Source organism: Capra hircus, chromosome 15 (assembly GCF_001704415.2).
Source record: "Capra hircus breed San Clemente chromosome 15, ASM170441v1, whole genome shotgun sequence".
NCBI classification, from domain to species: domain Eukaryota; kingdom Metazoa; phylum Chordata; class Mammalia; order Artiodactyla; family Bovidae; genus Capra; species Capra hircus.
Window position 1 is genome coordinate 29,798,399 of NC_030822.1, and position 23,566 is coordinate 29,821,964.

General features: G+C 37.8%; 1 protein-coding gene and 1 pseudogene across 2 annotated transcripts in view; both read left to right on the forward strand.

Moving 5' to 3' along the window:
* RAB6A (RAB6A, member RAS oncogene family) overlaps positions 1-23,566 on the forward strand; it is an 82,661-nt gene that overhangs the window by 11,963 nt on the left and 47,132 nt on the right. The gene's annotated exons all lie outside the window — the stretch shown is intronic.
* LOC102168473 lies at positions 11,961-12,623 on the forward strand (annotated as a pseudogene).

Below are 23,566 nucleotides of genomic sequence, written 5' to 3' on the forward strand. Positions count from 1 at the left end.
ATTTTGCTGTACTAGAATTTTGTAATTTATATGACAATTTTTAATACCTGTCACTTAAACTGTTAAGTAGATAGTAAGATAAACAAATTAGTTTTAAAATTCAGTGGCTTTGATAAAATTCGCTTTGTTGATGATTGTTACTGGCTAATACTGAATTATCAGAATCGCTTCAAAATGTTCCTTATACACAAGGAAAATTATAGGTTTATTTAATCATGGAATTAAAATGTGATATTCAAATTAGAATTGTTTAGTCACCTCAAGAAGCAAAAGTACAACTGAAAAAAGTTTTGAATTTGTAATATCTTACAGAAAAGATAGGGCTTCCCTGGTGGCTCAAAGGTTAAAGCATCTGCCTGGAATGCTGGAGACCCGGGTTCAATCCCTGGGTCAGGAAGATCCCCTGGAGAAGGAAATGGCAACCCACTCCAGTACTCTTGCCTGGAGAATCCCATGGAGGGAGGAGCCTGGTAGGTTATAGTCCATGGGGTCGCAAAGAGTCGGACATGACTGAGCGACTTCACTCACTCACTCACTCACTACAGAAAAGATAATAGCTTATTAATTTTCAGTTTAAGATCTGAACAATAGGAGAAAGGCTTAAGCTAAAACATGTGAATTTAAGTCATATATATGGAAGAATTTCCTGACTGAAAAGGTTGTAGAAGCATTAAGAGTGGGTTATGAAATCACCTGAAGATGCTTCCCTTTTTCAAACAGAGAAATGATTTCTTGGCAGAGCTAGGCATGTTCAGACAGAACCAGAAGTATAACTACAATGCTTACCTTTCTATTTTGTGTTCTGCAGAACCATATTTGTTGATAAATGTTCTTATTTGTTTCAGTTGGTGTTAACCTCAATATAAGCTTCATTTTATCAGACCTTCTGGTGATGGACTGAATAAATTTATTTATATAATATAGAATAAATTACATGACATGGATTGGGAGTGGGATAGGAAAAAAGGTATTAGAGTATAATGCTGTGTGAAGTTTTGTATGTATGGTTGCACAGGAGTGTTAGGTACAAATGCTGAAACTACTGTTGAACAAAAAATGAATAGCCACAGTGTTCAGTATGAGATTGGTTAGTGTTGGAAATGATCATTAAATTGCTTTTATATGGGAGGACATAATGAATGTTGTTGTGTAGTCACGAAGTTGTGTTCGACTCTGTTTCGATCCCATGCACTGTAGCCCTCCAGGCTCCTCTGTCCATGGGATTTCCCAGGCAAGACTACTGGAGCAGTTGCCATTTCCTTCTCCAGAGGATCTTCCTGACCCAGGGATCAAACCCACATCTCCTGCATTGCAGGTGGTTTCTTTACTGCTGAGCCACCAGGGAAGGCATGTAATAAATGTACTAGCAGGGATTTTGAAAACTGTTTTGGAGAAATAAGCTTAGCCAAAGAGCTCTGAATGGATACAGAAGAAATGCTGTTTTAAAAGTAGATATGTTTAATATTTATGTGAAAAGGAGCTATTCTAATTTCTGGAAATCTTGTGACCATAAGTGGGTAGGAATATTTCAAAGAGGACTAAAATATGTCTTTTTATGTAAAGGAGCCACCTAAGTGGACTACTCTTTCTCTGAAATTTTGGGGTACTGTCCATGTAAGGAAGATACAACAACTTCAGTGCTTGACCAGATGAGACTTGAGATCCTGATCTACTATTTGGAGATTCTGTCTTTAAACAAAACAAAAACTGGTTGAAAATGTTAGTTTTAATATAGATAGATGTATCAGTCTATAAAAATCTGAATTTTATGTCCCATTTTAAGTAGTTTTTCCACAGTGTGAGTAATGAAGATAGCTTCCCATATAATACTTCAGAAATTTAGCTTTGTTTTTTGTTTTGTGTTAAAGAATTTATCCTCCACCCTAAATAATACATACCTATATTGTAAGGTATGTTTATTGCCAGTGTTAAACCCCATGAGAGCAAAGCCTTTAGTTTTCTTATTTCTTATAACTTAAAAAAAAAATTAGTATGCTGGAAATGTGTTTTAATAGAGTTGAAAGAAGGGTATTTTTGAGCTTTGCTTTTTTCTTTGGGTTTTTAGTTTTGATTACTTTATTGTATTATCAGAAGTATTTTTCCAAATCAAAAATTATCTGCTTAAATTCTGCCATGGACAGAAAAGTTAAGGTGCACATCAGAGAGACTATACTCACAGTTTAAAGAAAAACTTTAAGGCAGTGACAGAGACACTGTGATAACTGTTGCTTCATCCTCCTTCAAAACATGTGTCCTTTATTCTCCATAAAGAAGAACAAAACGTGTAATTTTTTCTTCTGAATAGGCCAACTTATGCTTGCTTGTGTTTTTCACTCTTACAACTTTTTCATAGAAAATGTTAGTTTTAATGTAGATAGATGTATCAGTCTATAAAAATCTGAATTTTGTGTCCCATTTTAAGTAGTTTTTCCATAGTGTGAGTAATGAAGATAGCTTCCCATATAATACTTTAGACATTTTGCTTTGTTTTTTGTGTTTTGTTTTGCCTTTCACATTTAGGTTTATAATCCACCTGAAGTTGATATTTATGTGTTCTATCACATAGATGTCAGGTTTAGTTTTTTTCAATATGGATGTGTAATTATCCCAACATCATATATTTGAAAACATTTCTTTTCCTCAGTGCTCTGCCATGTCAATTTTTTAATGAATGTCTGTCTGTAAATTCATTTTACAGACAGTCTGTTTCTGGAATTTCTGTTCTGATAATTGCTTTGTCTACTATTGCAACAATACAAAACCTACCCAGTATAACTTAAATATAAAAATTATTGATTTACCAGAGAGCAAATCCTCCCACCTTATTCGTTTTATTTAAGAATGGCTTGGCAATTCTGGACTTTTGCAACCATGGGGAAATTTTTTTAAATGGAGCCTCAGTTTTTTAGTAAGATTTAAGATTTTCTTTTCTCTCTTATTTTTTCTTATTTTTCTAGGACTGTGTACATTTCATCTAATGTTTCAAACTTATTAGCACAAATTATTCATGTTCTAATGTCTACAGAATCTGTAGTCATTCTTCATTAGTTTCTAATACTCGTTATCTGTACCTTTCATTCCTAGGTAAGATTTACTTAAGGTTTATAAGTTTAATTCTGGAGAAGGAAATGGCAACTCACTCCAGAATTCTTGCCTGGGAAATCCCATGGACAGAGGAGCCCAGCAGGCTACAGTTCATAGAGTCACAGAGTTGAATGCAACTGAGCACGTATAAATTTAATGTGGTTTTTTTTTTTTTCCCCCCCAGAAAACTATTTACCAGCCTTGTTGATTCTCAGTCATGTGTTTTCTGTCTTATTTTTGCTTTTTATTTCCTTTCTTATGGTTTCTTTTGTTTATTTCCTGCTGTTTCTTAAGAGAGAAATATATAGCTCTGGGTATTTTTGTTGTCATTGTTTTCCTAATACATGCTGCATATAAGTGTGTGTGTATAATTGTATAAATTTCCCTTTAAGTACTATTGTAGTACTGTTTTGGAGATTTGTTATGCAACATTTTTGTTATTCAGTACAAAATGCTTTCTAATTTCTGATTTCTCTTTTGACTCATGGGTTATTTAGAAGTTATTACTTTCAAACACTTGGGGAGTTATTTTTTATAATTTTCTTTAAATTTTTGATGTCTAATTGTACTGTGGTCAGAGAATATATTTTCAGTGTTTTTAATTTTCTTGAGACTTTATTTATGGTCCATATGTTATGTCAGTTTTAATAAGTATTCCCTGTGTGATTGAAGAGAATGTGTATATATTAGGTGCAGAATTCAATATATGGTCACTGGATCAGTTTTGTTAATCAAGTGGTTCAAATATTCTGTCTTTTTTCAGTTTTTGTCTGTTCTATTGTTGAGAGAGGTATGTTAAAATTTCTCATGATTGTGTCTCTGTATATTTATCCTTATAGTTTTTCCATTTTTAACTTGTGTTTTTGAGCCTTTGATATTAGGTATGCACAGATTTGGAATTGTTGTTATAGTCTTGGTGACTTGAACCTTTTATCATCATCAGGTATTCCACTATTTCTAGTAATGCTTTTTGCCCTTAAGTTTACTTTGATGTTATCCACTTGCCAATGCAGGAGATGTGGGTTCGATCCCTGTGTTGGGAATATCCCCTGAAGGAGGAAATTGCAACTCACTCCAGTATTCTTGCTGGGACATCCCATGGACATAGGAGCCCAGTGGGCTACAGTCCGTGGTGTTGCAAAAGTCGGACATGACTGAGTGAATGAGCACGTACTAATTAATGTACTTACTCTGATATTGGTATAGGTTTTGTTGGAGAATAATTACTTTACAATATTGTGATGCTTTCTGCCATACATCAACATGAATCAGCCACGGGTGTACCCATGTCCTCTCCCTCTTAAGGGCTTCCCAGCTGGCACTAGTGGTGAAGAACCTGCCTGCCAGTACAGATGCAAAAGATTTGGATTCAATCCCTGCATTGGGAAGATTTCTGGAGAAGAGCATGACAACCCACTCCACTATTCTTGACTAGAGAATTCCATGGAAGGGGAGCCTGGTGATCTATGTCCATAGAGTTGCAAAGAGTTGAACACAATTGAAGTGACTTAGCACACACACTCCCTTTTAAATCTCTGTCCCACCTCCCTCCCCATTCCACCCCTCTAGGTTGTCGCAGAACACTGGCTTTGGGTTCCCTGCATCATACGGCAAATTCCCACTGGCTGTTTTACATATGGTAATGTATGTGTCACAAGCTGTAATCAAAGATTGCCTGGAGAAATATTAGCAACTTCAGATATGCAGATGATACCACCCTTATGGCAGAAAGTGAAGAGGAACTAAAGAGCCTCTTGATGGTGAAGGAGGAGAGTGAAAAAGCTGGCTTAAAACTCAGCATTCAAAAACTAAGATCATGGCATCTGGTCCTATCACTTCATGGCAAATGGAAGGAGAAAAAGTGGAAACTGAGGCAGATTTTATTTTCTTGGGCTCCAAAATCACTACGGACAGTGTCTGCAGCCATGAAATGAAAAGGCGCTTGCTCCTTGGAAGGAAAGCTATGACAAAGCTAGACAGCCTATTCAAAAGTAGAGACACCACTTTGCTGACAGAGGTCTGTGTAGTCAAAGCTATGGTTTTTCCAGTGGTCATTTGTGGATGTGAGAGTTGGACCATAAAGAAAGCTGAGTGTGGGTCGGACACGACTGAGTGACTGAACTGAACTGAACCATGGTGCTGGAGAAGACTCTTGAGTCCCTTGGACAGCAAGGAGCTCAAACCAGTCAGTCCTAAAGGAAATCAACCCTGATTCATGGAAGGACTGATGCTGAAACTGAAGCTCCAATACTTTGGCCACCTGATGCGAAGAGTCAACTCATTGGCAAAGACCCTGATGCTGGGAAAAATTGAGAGTAGGAGGAGAAGGGGGCAGCAGAGGATGAGATGGTTGGATAGCGTCACTGACTCAATGGACAGGAGTTTGAGCCAACTCCAGGAGATAGTGAAGGACAGGGAAGCCTGACATGCTACAGTCCGTGGGATCACAAAGAGTCGGATTGGGACATGACCTAGCAACTGAACAACAACAATGTATGTGTTTCAATACTACTCAAGTCATCCCGCCCTCTCCCTCCCCCATTCTTACCAAAAGTCTGTTCTTCATATCCTTTGTGTGCTAAGTCACTTCAGTCATGTCCTAGTCTTTGCTACCCTATGGACTATAGCCCACAAGGCACCTCTGTCCATGGGATGCTCCAGGCGGGAACACAGGAGTGGTTGGTTGCCGTTTCCTACTCCAGGGGATCTTCACCAACCAGAATCAAACCTGCCTCATATTTCCTGCATTGGCAGGCGGATTCTTTACCAGCAGCATCACCTGGGAAGCTGCCCTGCAAATAGGATCATCAGTTCCACCTTTCTAGATTCCATGTATATATGTTAATATAATATATGATGCTTGTTTCTATCTGACTTGCTCATTCTGTGTAATAGGCTTTAGGTTCATCCACTTTATTAAAACTGACTCAAATGCATTCCTTTTTATAGCTGACTAATAGTCCTTTGTATATGTACCACAACTTCTTTATCCATTCATCTGCCAGTGGACATTTAGGTTGCTTCTGTGTCCTAGCTATTGTAAATAGTGCTGCAGTGAACATTAGGGTACATGTGTCTTTTCAGTTATGGTTTTCTGAGGGTATATACCCAGCAGTGCAATTGCTGGGTCATATGGTAGGTTTTTTTTTCCTAGTTTTTTAAAGAATCTCCATACTGTTCTCTATAATTGCTGTATCAGTTTGCATTCCCACCAACAGTGCAGGAGGGTTCCCTTTTCTCCATACCCTGTCTAGCATTTACAGTTTGTAGACTTTTTGATGATGGCCCTTCTGACTGGTGTGAGATGATGCCTCAGGGTAGCTTTGATTTGCATTTTCCTAATATTGAGCATCTTTTCATGTGTCTATTAGCCATCCATACGTGGATGCAGAGTGTTAACTGTGGGACTATCAGGAATGTCCCTCTATCTTTTTACATTCATCGTTTTTGAATTCTTGTGTTTCAGATGTGTCTTAGTAGTCATCTAGTTAGGTTTTGTGTTTGTCCAGTCTGGTAATTGTTTTTAAAATTGGAACATTGGTACATTTACATTTTAAAAAAATATTTATTTATTTATTTTTGGCTGTGCTAGGTCTTCATTGCTGCACGGGCTTTTCTGTAGTTGATGCAAGCGGGGATTAATCTCTAGTTGCAGGGTGGGGGTTTCTCATTGCAGTGGTTTCTCTTGTTGCAGAGCACAGGCTACAAGGAGCTTGGGCTTCAGTATTTGTGGCACATGGGATCAGTAGTTGAGGTTCCTGACCTCTAGAGCACAGACCCAATAGTGGTGGTGCATGGGCTTAGTTGCTCTGCAGCATGTGAGATCTTCCCTGCATCAGGGATCGAACCTGTGTCTCCTGCACTGGCAGGCAGATTCGTTATCATTGAGCCACTAGGGAAATCTAGTACATTTACATTTAATATAATTATATATTTGGATTAAAAGTAAATCTACCATAGTTTCAATGTGCTTTTTTTGGTCCTGAGTATTTCTTTTTTCTCTTCTTGTGTTATTTGGATTTGTAGTCTTTAAAAAAATTATTTGATATTCTTTATTAATTGGGATGTTATACCTTTTTTTTTTCTTGTTATTAAGTGATTACCCTAGAAGTTGTGGCACACAGCCATGACTTACAAGTCTACAGGTAAGTGATTCCTTTACCCTTCTGGACAATTCAAGGACCTTGGCACTCTAACTCTACTTACCATTCTTCCTTCTGACTTGACTTACAATGTGTACTTTAAGTGTGTGTGTGTATAAAACCCCATGTTTCCATTTCAGGCAACGACTAGATTTTTATTTTACAAGGAAACGTTTTTATTGAAGTGCAACATATAGAAAAGCATATAAATCAGAAGTGTCAGCTTGAATGAGAAAATTTGCTAGTCATATTGACCTGAATATTCCCATCCTTATGAAAGCTATTTCTTACATTGATTAGTAAATTTGGCCTTCTGGTTCTAAAACCTGTTTATTGAGTTTTATGATGTGTGTCCCTGTGAGCTATATCTATTTTAACTTGCCAAAAATGCAGACTCTTGACAACCTTAGTGAATGCTGCCTACTTGGTGGTTTCTTTCATTATTTCATTTAGTGCAGGCAGGTACCAAAACTGTGAGTATAGCTGTGATCAAGATAGATAAGGTCCGTATTCTGCAGCTTATCATTTATAAATTGGGAAAGATAAAATGGTAAACAATGCATAAATAAGGTAATTTGAGATGTTTCTTATATTGCCATTTTTTCTGGTTTTCTCTCATTATAAAAAGTGGATCTTGCTTTTCCTTACCTTGTGTGTGGGTGCGTTTGTCACTCAGTTGTGTCCCAACTGTTTGTGACCCAATGGACTGTAGCCTCCAGGCTCCTCTGTCCATGGGGATTCTCCAGGCAAGAATACTGGAGTGGGTTGCCATGCCCTTCTCCCAGGGGATCTTTGCAACTCAGGGGTCGAACCCAGGTCTCCCGCATTGCAGGCAGATTCTTTACAGTCTGAGCCGCCAGAGAAGCCTTTCCTTACCTTCAGTGTAGTTGCTCAGTTGTGTCCGACTGTTTGCAACGCCATGGCTCCTCCATCCATGGGATTTTCCAGGCAAAAATACTGGAGTGGGTTGCCATTTCCTTCTCCAGGGGATCTTCCCAACCCAGGGATTGAACCCAGGTTTCCCGCATTGTAGGCAGACGCTTTACTGTCTGAACTACCTTAAATTTCTCCAATTAGACTTTAAAAGTTCTTGAGTAAAGCTAATGTAAAACTTACACTAGAATTTTGAACTTTCCACTCAACTGTTCTTTGAGGATGCAGATTTTTTTGCAGCTCATCTTTTTAAAATAATTTTTTTTATTGAAGTATAATTGATTTGTGTTAGTTACTTGTATACAGCAAAGTGAATCAGTTTTAGATATATTTGTATATGTAAGTGTGTATATATTCTTTTTCACATTCTTTTCTGCTATAGTTTATTATAGTATATTGAATATAGTTCCCTGTACTATAAATAGAACCTGTTTATTTTCTATATTGTAGTTTGTATCTGCTAATCTCAGACTCCTAATTTATCCCTCCCCCACCTTTTCCCTTTGATAACCATGTTTGTTTTCTAAGTCTGTAAGTCTCTGTTTTGTAAATAGGTTCATTTGTATCATATTTTAGATTCTATGTATAGGTGATATCATCTGGTATTTGTCTTCCTCTTTGTGACTTATTTCACTTAGAATGATAATCTCTAGGTCCTTCCATGTTGCTACAAATGGCATTTTTCATTCTTTTTGATGACTGAGTAGTATTTCATTGTATATATACACCATATCTTTATCTGTTCCTCTGTTGATGGACATTTAGCTTGCTTCCATGTCTTGACTGTTGTAAATAGTCTGGTATGAACATTGGGATGCATGTATCTTTTAAAATTAATTCAGCTCATTTTATCCTTAAGATACATTCATAGATGGATGTTGACTCTGTTGTGAGAATAAGTTAAAAGCCTTGCAGCCATCTAAAATACTTCTCGAAATACAGTCTTAGGCTGAAAGTAATTTTTTTTTTTTTCAATGCACCACACAACTTGCACAGTCTCAGTTCCGTGACCAGGGATTGAACCTGGACCACAGCAGTGAAAGCCCCAAATCCTAGCCACTTGGCCACCAGGGAATTCAGCTGAGAGTAATGTTGAGAGGTAATTTAGTTTTTCTCTCCTCCACGCAGAACTGTATCTGATATTGAATTCATAAGTTCATAATGTAACCAGAAAGAAAAGTTCCACAAAATTAGGTTACATGAGCAAAATCTCAGAGGCTCAAAGGAACATGTTATGCAAGAAGAATAACTAATAGCCTTCCATCACTGTCAGATGTTTTTTATGTTTGGCAGGGGTAGAAGATGACAGTAGAAAGGCTAGTCTCCAGTTTGAGTGCCTGGTAAGGATCTTTAGCTTATGGATACTGGGGAGCATTAGAATGTTTATAAATTGATGAATGACACCTCTGGCATTGGGCTTCCTAGGTGGCGCAGTTGTAAAGAATCCACTTGCCAGTGCAGGAGACGTGGGTTTGATCCCTGGGTCAGAAGATCCCCTGGAGGGGGAAAAGCAAACTTATTCCAGTATTCTTGCTTGGAAAATTCCATGGACAGAGGAGCCTGGTGGGCTCCAGTCTGTGGGGTTGCAGAGAGTCGGACATGATTGAGTGACTGAGCACAACGTAACAGCAAACTGGCAGCGCATAGAATGGACACTTACTTTGCACAGTGCTTTCTTGTTGACTCTCTTGTACGTGTGCATATTTGTGTCTCAGTGCATCGTAAACTTCCTATGTGTTCAAGGCCTTACTCTGACTTGGTTTTCAGTCTCATTCTCCAGCCTCGTTTCCTAGCAGTTGGTGGTTTTGGAATGAAGTGAGAAATAGTAGCCGTCCAAGAATTAATGTATTTGTTTAAGTTTTATTCATCAGTGAGTCTTTACCTGTTTGTGAATATCTTTTCTGTCTTCTTGTGTAATTAACTATTTTTTGTTTTTACTTTGGATATCTCCATTTCATCAGCCTGGAAATTCATATCATAGATATAATGCCTTTAACATAAATATTATTGTAAAGAAGTAAAACATCTTTATTAAAAACAACTTTTGAGCCATATTGTGAAATTACTTATTTTAGCAATTAATTTATATGACTGAATTCATTCTCTCTGGTTTTTAAATGTGATTGTACAAGTGTAGTTGCAGTTTTCTTCTTTTAAAAACTTTAGGAGAAACAATATCTTTATTCAGTTTTGGTCCTTAGAGAAAGGTTACTAGCTTTATTGGACTTCAGTGTTGTTGATTAGATTTGCTACATGGGTGTAGTGTTAGCTTCGTTTAATTGATTTTCTGTTTTGCTGTAAAATTGCATCACCTAGGTGAGACATCCTGGGTTTAATGTTGCAGTGAGTTTTGCTTGCAGCTGAGCTTTTTTTGTGTGATCCCTAGGTACCTTTTTTGGGTGTCTTTGTTACCATGATGGACTACAGATAGTGTTGTGGTTTGTTGTATTTTTATGCTTAACTCTGTTACTAAAATCATAGCATCTGATTTAAACTAGTATTATCATAGCACATTAATCTTTTATAGTGGTTTATTTTTTGTGGAGAAAAGTTAGAAAATCTAAATATCTTGTCCCTTTCAGTGTTACCCGGCCAATATAACTGACAAGGTTTGAAGCAGTTGATAAATGTTCATTTATATAGGTTGTGGAATAACTGAGACTTCTCTTTTTATGCAAACATTAGTCTTATATTCTTTGAATCCTAAGTATTCTCAAAGAACATATTATGTAAGGAATTACTTTATAGAAGTTAACTTACAGAAGTTCTCTCTTAAATTATTATCCCTTGGTTTTCTGGAGGCCCAATAATTAGTTCTCTAATCTTTAGTAATCAACGCCTTTTTTTAGTTATCTTTGGTGTTCCAATATTAAAATTATTATACATAGCAAAATTTACCATTTTAACTTATTTCTATTTATACAGTTCAGTTGTTGTTCAGTCGCTAAGTTTTGTCTGACTGTTTGTGACCCCATGGACTGCAGTGCACCAAGCTGTCCTTTACTGTTACTATCCCCCGGAGGTTGTCAGATTCATGTCCATTGAGTTGGTGCTACTATATAACGATCTCATCCTTTGCCACCCCCTTCTCTTTTTGCCTTCAGTCTTGCCCAGAATCAGGATCTTTTCCAGCATGTCAGCTCTTCGGATCAGGTGGCCGAAGTATTGGAACTTTAACTTCTGCAGCAGTCTTTCCAAGGAGTATTCAGGGCTGATTTTCTTTAGGATTGACTGGTTGGATCTCCTTGCAGTTCAAGGGAGTCTCAAGAGTCACAGCACCACAGTTCAAAAGCATCAATTCTTCGGTGCTCAGCCTTCTTTGTGGTCCAGTTCTTGCATCCAATATATTCACCTTGTTGTACAGTAATCACCATCATAGATTTTTAATCACAGCTTTATTAAGATAAAATTGTATACCACACAGCCCTGCTTTCCTGTGGAATCTGAAGGAACTCTCTCAGATTTCCCCCCTCTAGAACTGATACCTAGGTTAGGTCGTCATGGTGACTGGAGAGAGGTTGATGAGAGCTGTTAGTTTTTAAATTTGGTGGATCAAAAGTGCTGTAACTCCAGTCAGATTCAGCAAGGTCATTCTGCAAGACCATCAGGTTCTAATCAAAGTCCAAGCATGTGATGTAAACCTAGTAAACACGTTTACTTTGGTGCTTAAAGTAGAAAACCACTTCTATCTTATACTCCTGGTTTAGTTTTAGTTGGGATAATAGACGCTGTTGGAGGACATGTATTTGCTTTCAAGAAAGCTGACAGTTTTTACTACCAGCACATTTCGGGGGGCTACACAAAGTATGGTCTGGCAGGCAGTCAAACTTGTTTACACACTGCCAGAAAAACTGGACTTTAAACAAGGAGCTCCTGTATTTTACTGCTTGCTGAGCTGTGCTCCACAGTACCCCTGTGAAAGCTGGAGGAAGTATTCAGGTTATGGGGCTGGTGGAGGAGTTGGGAAGGCAGTGTGCCACATTGCTAGAGCTTATGGCTTAAAGGTTTTGTGCACAGCTGGTTCTGAAGAAGGACAAAACGTTGTTTAGCAGAATGGACCCCATGAAGTATTTAATCACAAAGACGCTAATTAAGTTGATAAAATTAAGAAGTCTGTTGGTGAAAAGAAGTTGATGTGATTATTGAAATGTTAGCTAATGTAAATCTTAGCAATGATTTGAATCTTTTGTCACATGGAGGACAAGTAATAGTTGTTGGCAGCAGAGGTCCTTTGAAATAAATCCATGGGACATCATGGCAAAGGAATCTAGAATAGGAGTTGCTCTGTATTCATCTACCAAGGAGGAATTTCAGCAGTTTGCAGCAGTCCTTCAAGCCAAAATGGAAATTGCTTGGTTAAGATCAGTAATGGGTCCTCAGTATCCATTGGAGAAGGTGGCCTAGGCTCATGAAGATGATATTCATAGCAGTGGGACTAGTGGAAAAATAATTTTTTTTAAATGATTGATCCTTTCATAGATTTCCTATGTAATTAGAGGTTTCTTACTTCAGTTTTGTGTACACTACATTTTCTTTAATTACCATTCATTTGACTCAGTGAGTTTTCTAATGTTAAAGAGATTTATCTTTAGAGATCATAGGCATTGGAGTGCAGTTTATTTAATACTGGCAGTATTCTTTATGCTTTCTGTCTCTCATCAAAGTACCATCATAGTAGGAAATTCTTGATACTTGATCATTAATTTCATGATTTTGACTAAAACGTCAAAATAGGACTGCTTGATTTCCAAGCCTGCTTCTTCGTATAAAGGTTCTTTAGCCTCTGCATGCATGCATGTTCAGTCACTCAGTTGTGTCTGACTCTTTGTGACCCCATGAACTGCAGCCCACCAGGTTCCTCTGTCCATGGAATTTTTCAGGCAGGAATACTGGAGTGAGTTGCTGTTCTCTCCTCCAGGGAATCTTCCCAACCCAGGGGATAGAATCCCTGTCTCCTGCATTGGCAGACAGATTCTTTGTCACTGAGCCACCTGGGAAACCCTTAGTCTCTGATTAATTCTGAAGATTTTTTGAGCTAAACAAGACCCCCTTTCAAAACTAATCTAGATCTGTAAGTCTCTCAGAAGGGCAAGATGAACAGTATCCAGATAAATTTGTTAATTTTCCAATATTTCCCAATACATTGTGACATTAGTTTAATGGTTGATTACCAATGATCCATATATTCTATGAGGACAGCAGCCTTATCTTTGGTATAATATGGTACTAGGTATGTAGTTTCCAAACAGATAATTATTCATTGATTCAATTTCAAGGTAAAGTTAAAATTATCTTTTTATGTGATTGGGATTAAATATTTTTACTTCATTAATGAATTTGGCACATTAAGAATGATCTGCTTTTGTTTTCATAACATGGTAGCTGTAATAAATTCTAGAGGAAGTTTAAAAAAATTTTTTAAATCACATACCATACAGTTCACTCATTTAAAGTATACAATTCCATAGTTTTTAGTATATTCGAGAGTTTTGCAACCATCACCAATATCACTAATGAACATAGATACAAAATTTCAACAAAATACTAGCAAACCAAATCCAGCAATACATTGAAAGGATCGTACATCATGATCAAGTGGGATTTCTCTCAGGGATGCAAGGACTTTTCAGTATCAGCAAATCAGTCAGTGTAATATACCACATCAACAAATTGAAGAAAAAAACCATGTGGTCATCTCAGTAGTTACAGAAAAAGCTTTTGACAAAATTCAACACCCATTTATGATAACAACTCTACAGAGTGGGGTATAGAGGGAACATATCTCATATAATAAAGGCCATATATGACAAACCTACAGCTAATATCATAGTCAACAGTGAAAAGCTGAGAACATTTCCTCTAAGATCAGAAACAAGACAAGGATGTCCACTCTTATCTTTTCTATTCAACATAGGTTTGGAAGTCCTAGCTTCGGCAATCAGAGAAGAAAAAGAAAGGGAATCCAATTTGGAAAAGAAGTAAAACTGTCACTGTTTGCAGATGAAATACTATACACAGAAGATCCTAAAGATGCTACCAGAAAACTGCGAGAGCTCATCAGTGAATTTGGTGAAGTTGTAGGATACAAAATAAATACACAGAAATCTGTTGCATTTTTTTAAACTAATTTATTTTCAGCTGTGCTGGGTCTTTGTTGCTGCATGTGGGACAGATTTCTCTAGTTTCAGTGGAGCAGGGGATACTCTCTAGTTGTGCTTGGGCTTCTCGTTGCGATGGCTTCTCACTGCAGACCACTGGCTCTAGGACACATGGGCTTCAGTAGTTGTGGCGCATGGGCTTAGTTGCTCTGCAGCATGTGGAATCTTCCCAGACCAGGGATCGCACCCATGTCTCCTACATTGGCAGGTAGATTCTTTACCACTGAGCTACTGGGGAAGTCCTCTGTTGGATTTCTATACACTAACAATAAAAAATCAGAAGGAGAAATTGAAGAAACAATCTGGACTGCTACATGTTAAAAAAAAAAAGAAAAGACATTCTTTAATACCATAAGCAAAAATAAACTCACAGTGGAGTAAAGGCCTAAGTGTAAAAGCAGATACTATAAAACCCTTGGAGGGAAATATATGCAGAACACTCCTTGATTTAAACTGCAGAAATATCTTTTTCAGTTTGTCTCCTATAGTAATGGAAATAAAAATAAAAAGGATCTAATTAAACTCAAAAACTTTTGCACAGAAAAGAGAATATAAACAAAACGAAAAGACAACCCACAGAATGGAAGAAAATATTTGCAAATGATGTGACCAACAAGGAATTAGTATCCATAATGATACAAATGAACTTAATCAAAACAGAAAGAGACTCACAGACTTGAGAAGAAACTTAAGGTTACAGGGTCGGGGGGCGCAGTGAAGCGGGGAGGAGGGAAGGGTGGTTAAGTGGATAAATTGGGAGTTTAGGATGGACATGTACATACTACTATATTTAAAAGAGATAACCAACCTCAGATATGCAGATATTATCACCCTAATGGCAGAAAGTGAAGAGGAACTAAAGAACCTCTAAAGGAACTAAAGAACTAAAGAACCTCTTGAAGAAGGTAAAAGAGGAGAGTATAAAAGCTGACTTAAAACTCAACATTCAAAAAACTAAGATCATGGCATCTGGTCCTGTCACGTCATGGCAAATAGATGGGAAAGATGGAGACAGTGGCAGATTTTATTTTCTTGGGCTCCAAAATCACTGAGGATGTTGATTATGGCCATCAAATTAAAATACACTTGTTCCATGGAAGGAAAGCTATGACAAAACTAGACAGCATTTTACAAAACAGAGACACCACTTTGCCGACAAAGGTCCATACAGTCAAAACTACGGCTTTTGCAGTAGTTATGTACTGATGTGAGAGTTGGACCATAAAGAAGACTAACACCGAAGAATTGATGCTTTCGAACTGTGGCGCTGGAGAAGACTCTTGAGAGTCCCTTGGACTGCAAGGAGATCAAACCAGTCAATCCTAAAGGAAATCAACCCTGAATATTCATTGGAGGGACTGATGCTGAAGCTCCAATACTTTGGCCATCTGATGCAAAGAGCCGACACATTGGAAAGGACCCTGATGCTGGGAATGGTTGAAGGCAGGAGGAGAAGATGAGATGGTTGGATGGCATCACCGACTCAATGGACATGAGTTTGAGCAAACTCTGGGAGATAGTTAAGAACAGAGAAGCCTGGCGTGCTGAAGTTCTTGCGGTCAGAAAAATTGGACACAACTTAGTGACTAGACAACCACCACCAACAGCAAGGATATACTATGTATAGCACAAGGAACTCTGCTCAATAGTCTGTAATAACCTAAATGGGAAAAGAATTTGAAAAAGAATAGGTACATGTATAACTGAGTCACACTGGTGTACACCTGAAACTAACTTAACAGTGTCAATCAACTATACTCCAGTATAAAATTAAAAGGAAAACATGATAATAAATTCTACAATAAATTCTACTGGAAATTTTAAGAAAGCAAAATTCACGCATTTGAAGTGTTTGTAGTTTTTAGTATATTCACAAAGTTGTGCAACCATCACCATAAGCACTTTTTAAAATTTATATTGGCTATGCAGGGTTTTCATTGTGGCCCACAGGCTCTTCCTTGCTGCATGTGGGGTTTCTGTTTGGACGAGTGGGGCTACTCTGTAGTTGCGATGCTAGAGCATTTCAATGCAGTAGCTTCTCTAGTTGCAGTTGCATGGGCTCTAGGGCTTCAGTAGTTGCACCATGGCCTCAGTAGTTGTGGCACATGGGCTTACTTACCCCATGGCATTTGGAATCTTGATTCTCCAATCAGGGATCAAACCCATATCCCCTGCATTGGCACGAAGATTCTTAACCACTGGACCACCAGGGAAGTCCCACCATAAACAATTTTAGAACATTTTCATCACCTCCAGAAGAATCTTTGCATCTGTTAGCTATCATCACCCAATTCCCCTACCCTCTTCAATCCTTGAGCAACCACTTATCTACTTCCTATCTCTATATATTTGCCTATTCTTGACAGTTCATATAAATGGAGTCATATGTGGCTTCTTTCACTTAGCATAATGTTCTGTAGATTGATCTTTTTTGTGGCATGTATGAGCACTTCTTTCCTTTTTATGATTGAATAATACTCTATTATGTGGATATACCACACTTCGTTTATTCATTCATGAGGTTATAAACATTTGACTTATATGAATCATGCATAACATAATATTTTCATTATCATTTAGTTGAGATTATTTTAAAATTTACATTGTGATTTCTTCATGAGCCCATGGGTTATTAGTGTATTAGTTTATTTCCAACTATTTTGTGTCTTTCTAGATATCTTTTGTTTATAAATCTCTTTTTCAGCTTCACTGAGGGCAGAAAATATATTGTGTATCAAATCACTGAAATTTGTTCAGGGTTGCCTGATAGACCAGTATTTGTTTTCAGTTAGAGGATAACTAGATTCTAGATTCATCTAGAATTATTCTCATCCTTCTGTTGAAATCTTAAATCATTATGAAGAAAACTTTCTTCTAAAATGCTTCCTAATAATTGTTTATACTCACTGAGCATGCTTTTTGTACGTATTAATAACCACCCTGTGATATAGGAGTTATTATTATACTTATTTTATAAATGAAACTGGGGTACAGAAAGATTAAGTAAACTGTGTAGGTTATGTAGCTGGTAAAAAAGTGGGCTAGAGAATAGGCAAATCCATAGAGATAGAAAGTAGATTAATGGTTGCTAGGACTAGGGGGTTTTGTGGAGTGACTGCTAATGGGTATGGAATTTCTCTTTTGGAGTGATGAAAATGTTCTGGAATTAGTGGTGATGGTTGTACAACTTTGTGAATATATTAAAAATTATTGAAGTTTGTACTTTAGAAGGGTGAATTTTATGATACGTGAATTGTATTTCAATTTCTTTTAAAAAGAAAGAACAGGAATTCCAGCTCAGGAATTATTTCCCCTAAACTGCTTATTCACTCACTCAGACTTTTGAGGTTGCAATAGGTTCAATATTAGAAATAAAATCTCATCAGCCTGTAATTTGAGAGTTATATCCTATATAGAGCTTATTGCAAATGCTCTTTTCTGATTTGTTTTTGAAGAATTCGGGTACTTCTGTATAGAAATGGAGTTGCATATTTAATTCTTTTTAGATGTATTTCAGGTAAGATTGGAAAATCAAATGAAGCTCCACAAGTAAGCTGTCTAATATAGGGTAGTTCATAATGCTTGTTAAGGTCATGAGATGCCATCTTATCTCTCCTAGCTAACTAATCTGTTTTTCACCTCGGCTTTAAAGGTTTTCTCTCAGAGGTTTTTCCTGGTCTTCCAGCCTCATTGTGTAAGACTACTCCCACCCACAACATTCTGTACATATTTCTACTTTTAAATCACATTGCATTAGGTTTTTTCTGTCTTCCCTACTTAATTTGAACAGGAACACCATTTGAATTAGATTTCATACCTAAATTGTTCTTCAGTGATTGTTACAGTAAAATAAAATAGGAATCCCAATAAGAACTTATCAATGCCTAGTCTGTAGTGAACTACAGGAGAGTAGAAATAATGCTTTGCTGATGGTCTGATTTCAGACACGTTGTTACAAATGTTGGAATTGGGCTAGAATTTCTGTTTCTGGAGGTGGCATTGAGGCAGCATTTTAAATGCCATTCTAGTCTTTTTAGAGATTACTTGAAAATACATGTATCAGAACAGGGCATTTGAATATTTCATTTGTTGTCATTCAGTCACCCAGTCATTTCTGTTTGCGACCCCATGGACTGCAGCATGCCAGGTCTCTCTGTGTCCCTCACCATCTCCCAAAGTTTGCCCAAGTTCATGTCCATTGCATCGGTGATGGCATCCAGCCATCTCATCCTCTGACGACCTCTTCTGTCCTCAGTCTTTCCCAGCATCATGGACTTTTCCATTTAGTCAGGTGTTTGCATCAGATGACCATAATACTGGGAGTTTCAGCTTCAGCATCAGTCCTTCCAATGAGTATGCAGGGTTGATTTCCCTTAAGATTGACAGGTTTGGTCTTGCCGTCCAAGGGACTTTAAGAAGTCTTCTCCAGCACCACAGTTCAAAGGCATCAGTTCTTCAGTGCTCGGCCTTCTCTACGGTCCAGCTCTCACAACTATATGTGACCACTGGGAAGACCATAGCCTTGACCATACAGACCTTTATCGGCTTTTCAACACACTATCTAGGTTTGTCATAGCTTTCCTGCCAAGAAACAAACGTCTTCAAATTTAATGGCTGCAGTCGCCATCTGCAGTGATTTTAGAGCCCAAGAAGAGGAAATCTGTCACTACTTCCGCCTTTTCCCCTCTGTTTGCCATGAAGTAATGGGGCTGTGGTTTTTTTCATATTTAGTTTTAAGCTGGCTTTTACACTCTTCCTCCTTCACCCTCAAGAGGCTGTTTAATTCCTCTTCACTTTCTGCCATAAGAGTGGTATCATCCACATATCTGAGGTTGTTCATGCTTTACCCACCTATCCTGATTCCAGCTTGTAACTCACCCAGCCTGGCATTTCTCATAATGTCCTCAGCATGTAGATTAAACAAACAGAGCAACAGCAGTCAGCCCTGTTGTACTTCTTTTTTGATCTTGAACCAGTCAGTTGTTCCATACAGGGTTCTAACTGTTGCTTCTTGACCCACATACAGGTTTCTCAGGAGACAGGTAAGATGGTCTGGTATTCCCATCTCTTTAAGAGCTTTCCACAGTTTGTTATGATCCGCACAGTCAAAGGCTTTGATGTAAGTCAGTGAAACAGAGGTGGTGTTTTTCTGGAATTCTCTTTCTCTGTGATCCAACAAATGTTGCAATTTGATCTCTGGTTCCTCTTCCTTTTCTAAACCGAGCTTGGACGTCTGAAAGTTCTTGGTTCACATAATGCTGAAGCCTAGCATGCAAGATTTTAAGCATAACCTTACTAGCATAGAAGATAAGTGCAATTGTCCCATGGTTAGAAAAAAAGTTTTTGTTTCTTCCTGGGGGGTCTCTGATTGCATTTCAGTCTTAATTGCATAACAGTACCAATTTTAATTTTTTAAAACATTGATATTTGCTACTTGAGAAAAAATTATTGTATTTAACTACCTTGACCTCCAGTATTTTACAGTTGTCTTATTCCCATTTAATTTTACTCTGAGAGGGCTTCTCTCCTTTAGTTGTTTATTCTCCTCTAACTTAGATTTTTACTATTAGAAATTGTTTTGCTTTTATAAGTTTTAATTATTGTAGATGTAATCTTTCTTGATTGTGAATAATTAATACATATGTTTGCTTTACCAAAATTAGGGTAATAAAATTATACAGATTTTTCTTTTACAACTTTATTTTACCCATTTCCTCTGTCACTAAGATTTCTATAGCAGAAATTTGAATTAGGTACATAGCACTGTGGAACTTAGGAAGATGTTATAATTGATATAACCATGGATAGCCCTGTTGTAATAGCAGGCTTTTCCTAATTTTTACTGTTAAAGATAGTGGTACCTATACTATTTAAGGCACAGTCTTATACCTAAATCTTTGTGTATATGTCTGGTTATTTTCTTACTTGTTTAGACCAAACTGCATGCTGGATTGAACTACACGTTTTGTTTTTTAATTAAAATATTTTGGCTGTGCTGGATCTTTATTACTGCGCTCAGGCTTTCTCTTGTTGAGGTGAGCAGAAGCTTCTCTCTAGTTGTGGTGGGTGGGGTTCTCATTTCAGTGGCTTCTCTTGTTGCAGAGCATGTGCTTTATAGACTGTGAGGGCTTCAGTAGTGGCTCAGGGACTTAGTTGCCCTGCAACATGTGGAATCCTCCTGGAACAGGGATCAAACCCATGTCCCCTTCATTGGCAGTAGGATTCTTAACCACTGGACCACCAGGGAAGTCTGAGCTCCATATTTGATAAATACAGCAAAGTGGCTCTATAGGAAATGTTGTCGTTATATTCCCAACTATGCAACATTTTGTTAGCTTTGCTAATACTGGAATTTGAAATAAAATACCCCAGATGCTTCTCCCATTTTAAATGAATGTACTTAAGTGACCTAACACTGTTGTTCAGTCACTCAATCGTGTCCAACTCTTTGTGACCCGATGGACTGCAACACACCAGGCTCCTCTGTTCTCCACTATCGCCTGGAATTTGTTCAAATTCATGTCCATTGAGTTAGTGATGCTATCTAACCATCTCATCCTCTGCTGCCCCCTTCTCCTTTTGCCTTCAGTCTTTCCCAGCATCAAGGTCTTTTCCAATGAGTTGGCTGTTTGTATCAGGTGTCCAGAGTATGGGAGCTTCAGTGTCAGTCTTTCCAATGAATATTCAGGATTGATTTCCTTTAGGATTGGTGGGTTTGATCTCTTTGCTGTCCAAGGGACTCTCAAGTGTCTTTCTCCAACACCACAATTCAAAAGCATCAATTCTTTGGTGCTCAGCCTTCTCTATGGTCTAACTCTCACATCCATACGTGACCACTGGAAAAACCATAGTTTTGATTATATGGAGCTTTGTCAGCAAAGTGATGTCTCTGCTTTTTAATACTGTCTAACTTTGTCATAGCTTGCCTTCCAGGGACAGAGTGTCTTAAATTCATGGCTGCAGTCACCATTCTCAATGATTTCGGAGCCTGAGAAAAGAAAATCTGTCACTGCTTCCACTTTTTCTCTATTTGCCATAAAGTGATGGGACTGGATGCCATGATCTTAGTTTTTTGACTGTTGAGTTTCAAGTCAGCTTTTTCACTCTCCTCTTTCACACTCATCAAGGGGCTTTTTAGTTTCTCTTTGCTCTGTGCCCTAACCTTAATAACCCTAAGAGTGGGATCATCTGCATATCTGAGGTTGTTGATATTTCTCCCAGAAATCTTGATTCCAGCTTGTAATTCAGCTTGACATTTTGCATGGTGAACTCTGCATATAGGTTACATAGGCAAGGTGACAATATATAGCCCTGTTGTACTCCTTTCCCAATTTTGAATCAGTTATTTGCCATGTCTGGTTCTAGTTGTTGCTTTTTGACTTGCATACAGGTTTCTCAGGAAACATCATAAGGTGGTCTGGTATTCCCATCTCTTTTAAGAATTTTCCACAGTTTGCTACGATCCACATAGTCAAAGGCTTTAGCGTAGTTGGTGATGCAGAAGAAGATGTTTTTCTGGAATTCCTTCTCAGTCTTTATGATCCAGCAAATGTTGGCAATTTGATCTCTGGTTCCTCTGCTTTATCTAAACTAACTTGTACATCTAGAAGTTCTTGGTTCACTACCCATACTATTTAGGATTTATAGCCTTTGTAATATTACTGTCAGGACCATTTGTTTATTTGTCTTTCTATAGAAGAATCCATTCTACCTAAGGAAAAGGGTTGTCATTAAGGCTGTATTTACTGTCAGGAGAGCATAGAGGATGAAGCTGTAAAGACTTGGATAAAGACTTCATGTGAAATGTTGTTTGAACTAATGACAGAGCATCCTTTGACCTTTATAATAATTTAATTGTAACATGCTGATTTTCACATTGGGGCCATGATATGTTAGATTATGAAAATATTTTCAAATGCTTTTTATTATGGACTTTTTCAAATGTATGTCATATAGTTCAGATAGTATAATGAACTCTGTTCAGTGCTTACTCCCTGAAAATAGCACTGACACAACCTGTTGTTAAGGTAAATCGGAGTTTATTGCTTACCACTTTAAGGAAGATAAAGCTTAGTTTTAGGAGCTTTATTAATTTCTTAGGACTGCCATAGCAATTACCACAAATTAGTGTCTTTAAACTACAAAAGTTTATTATCTCACAGTTCTTGGAGGCTAGAAGTCCCACATCAAGTTGTCAGGGAGGTCATTCTCCCTCTGAAGGCTCTGTAATAGAAACCATCCTATCTGTTTCTCTTAGCTTCTGATTATTGCCAGAACCCATTCTAATCCATCATGACCAGAATTTAACTTGATTGTATCTGTGAAGAGCCCTATTTCCAAAGAAGGTCACTTTTCAGTTTGCCAATGAACAGGAGCTTTGGGGATACACTATTCAAACCAACACTGTAGCCTTTTGGGAAGGAGGAGAGCAAAGTTGGGATGTTTATGGTTTGGGAGGTTTGATTTAAGGAGGCTATATTAATATGGAGGCTTGATTAGAATTGGGTAAAGATTGTTGCAATCATTTAAAATTTGTGGACACTACAAAGAGTGAGCATTTTGAGACAAAGTTCAAAGAATCTGTGAGAGACTTCCCTGGTGGTCTAATGGCTAAGACTCCAAACCCCCATTGCAGGGCGCCCTAGGTTCAATCTCTGGTCAGGGAACTAGATCCCATATATGCTGCAACTAAGAGTTCACATGCTGTAACTAAAGATCTTGCAGGCCACAACTAAGGCCTGGTGCAGACAAGCAAGCAAACGTTTTTTAAAAATCTGTGAGAGTAAACATCATTTTATGCTATCTTATGACTAGATGGACAGTTTTATGTTAATTTGATGAACTTTGGGGAATTTCCTGAAGGAGCAGTAGTTATTTGCAACTCTGATTCCCTAGATAAGAATTTCCAGGTGGCGCTAGTAATAAAGAACCCACCTCCAAGTGCAGGAGACATGAGAGTCATGGGTTCAATCCTTGGGTTGGGAAAATTCCCTGGAGTAGGGCATGGCAACCCACTCCAGTATCTTGCCTGGAAAACCCCATGGACAGAGGAACCTGGCCAGTTACAGTGCATACGGTCACAGAGTCGGACATGACTGAAGTGACCTGCCTGCACACATGCAGGCCAGTAAAGTCAGGTTGATAACACTAGAATGGTAAGTGATGTTTATGTAGATAGTAAGCTGTGTGATTGTAATTGTTTTTGATTTTCAGTCCCCAAGTACCATCAAAGAGCTTATGTTACTAATG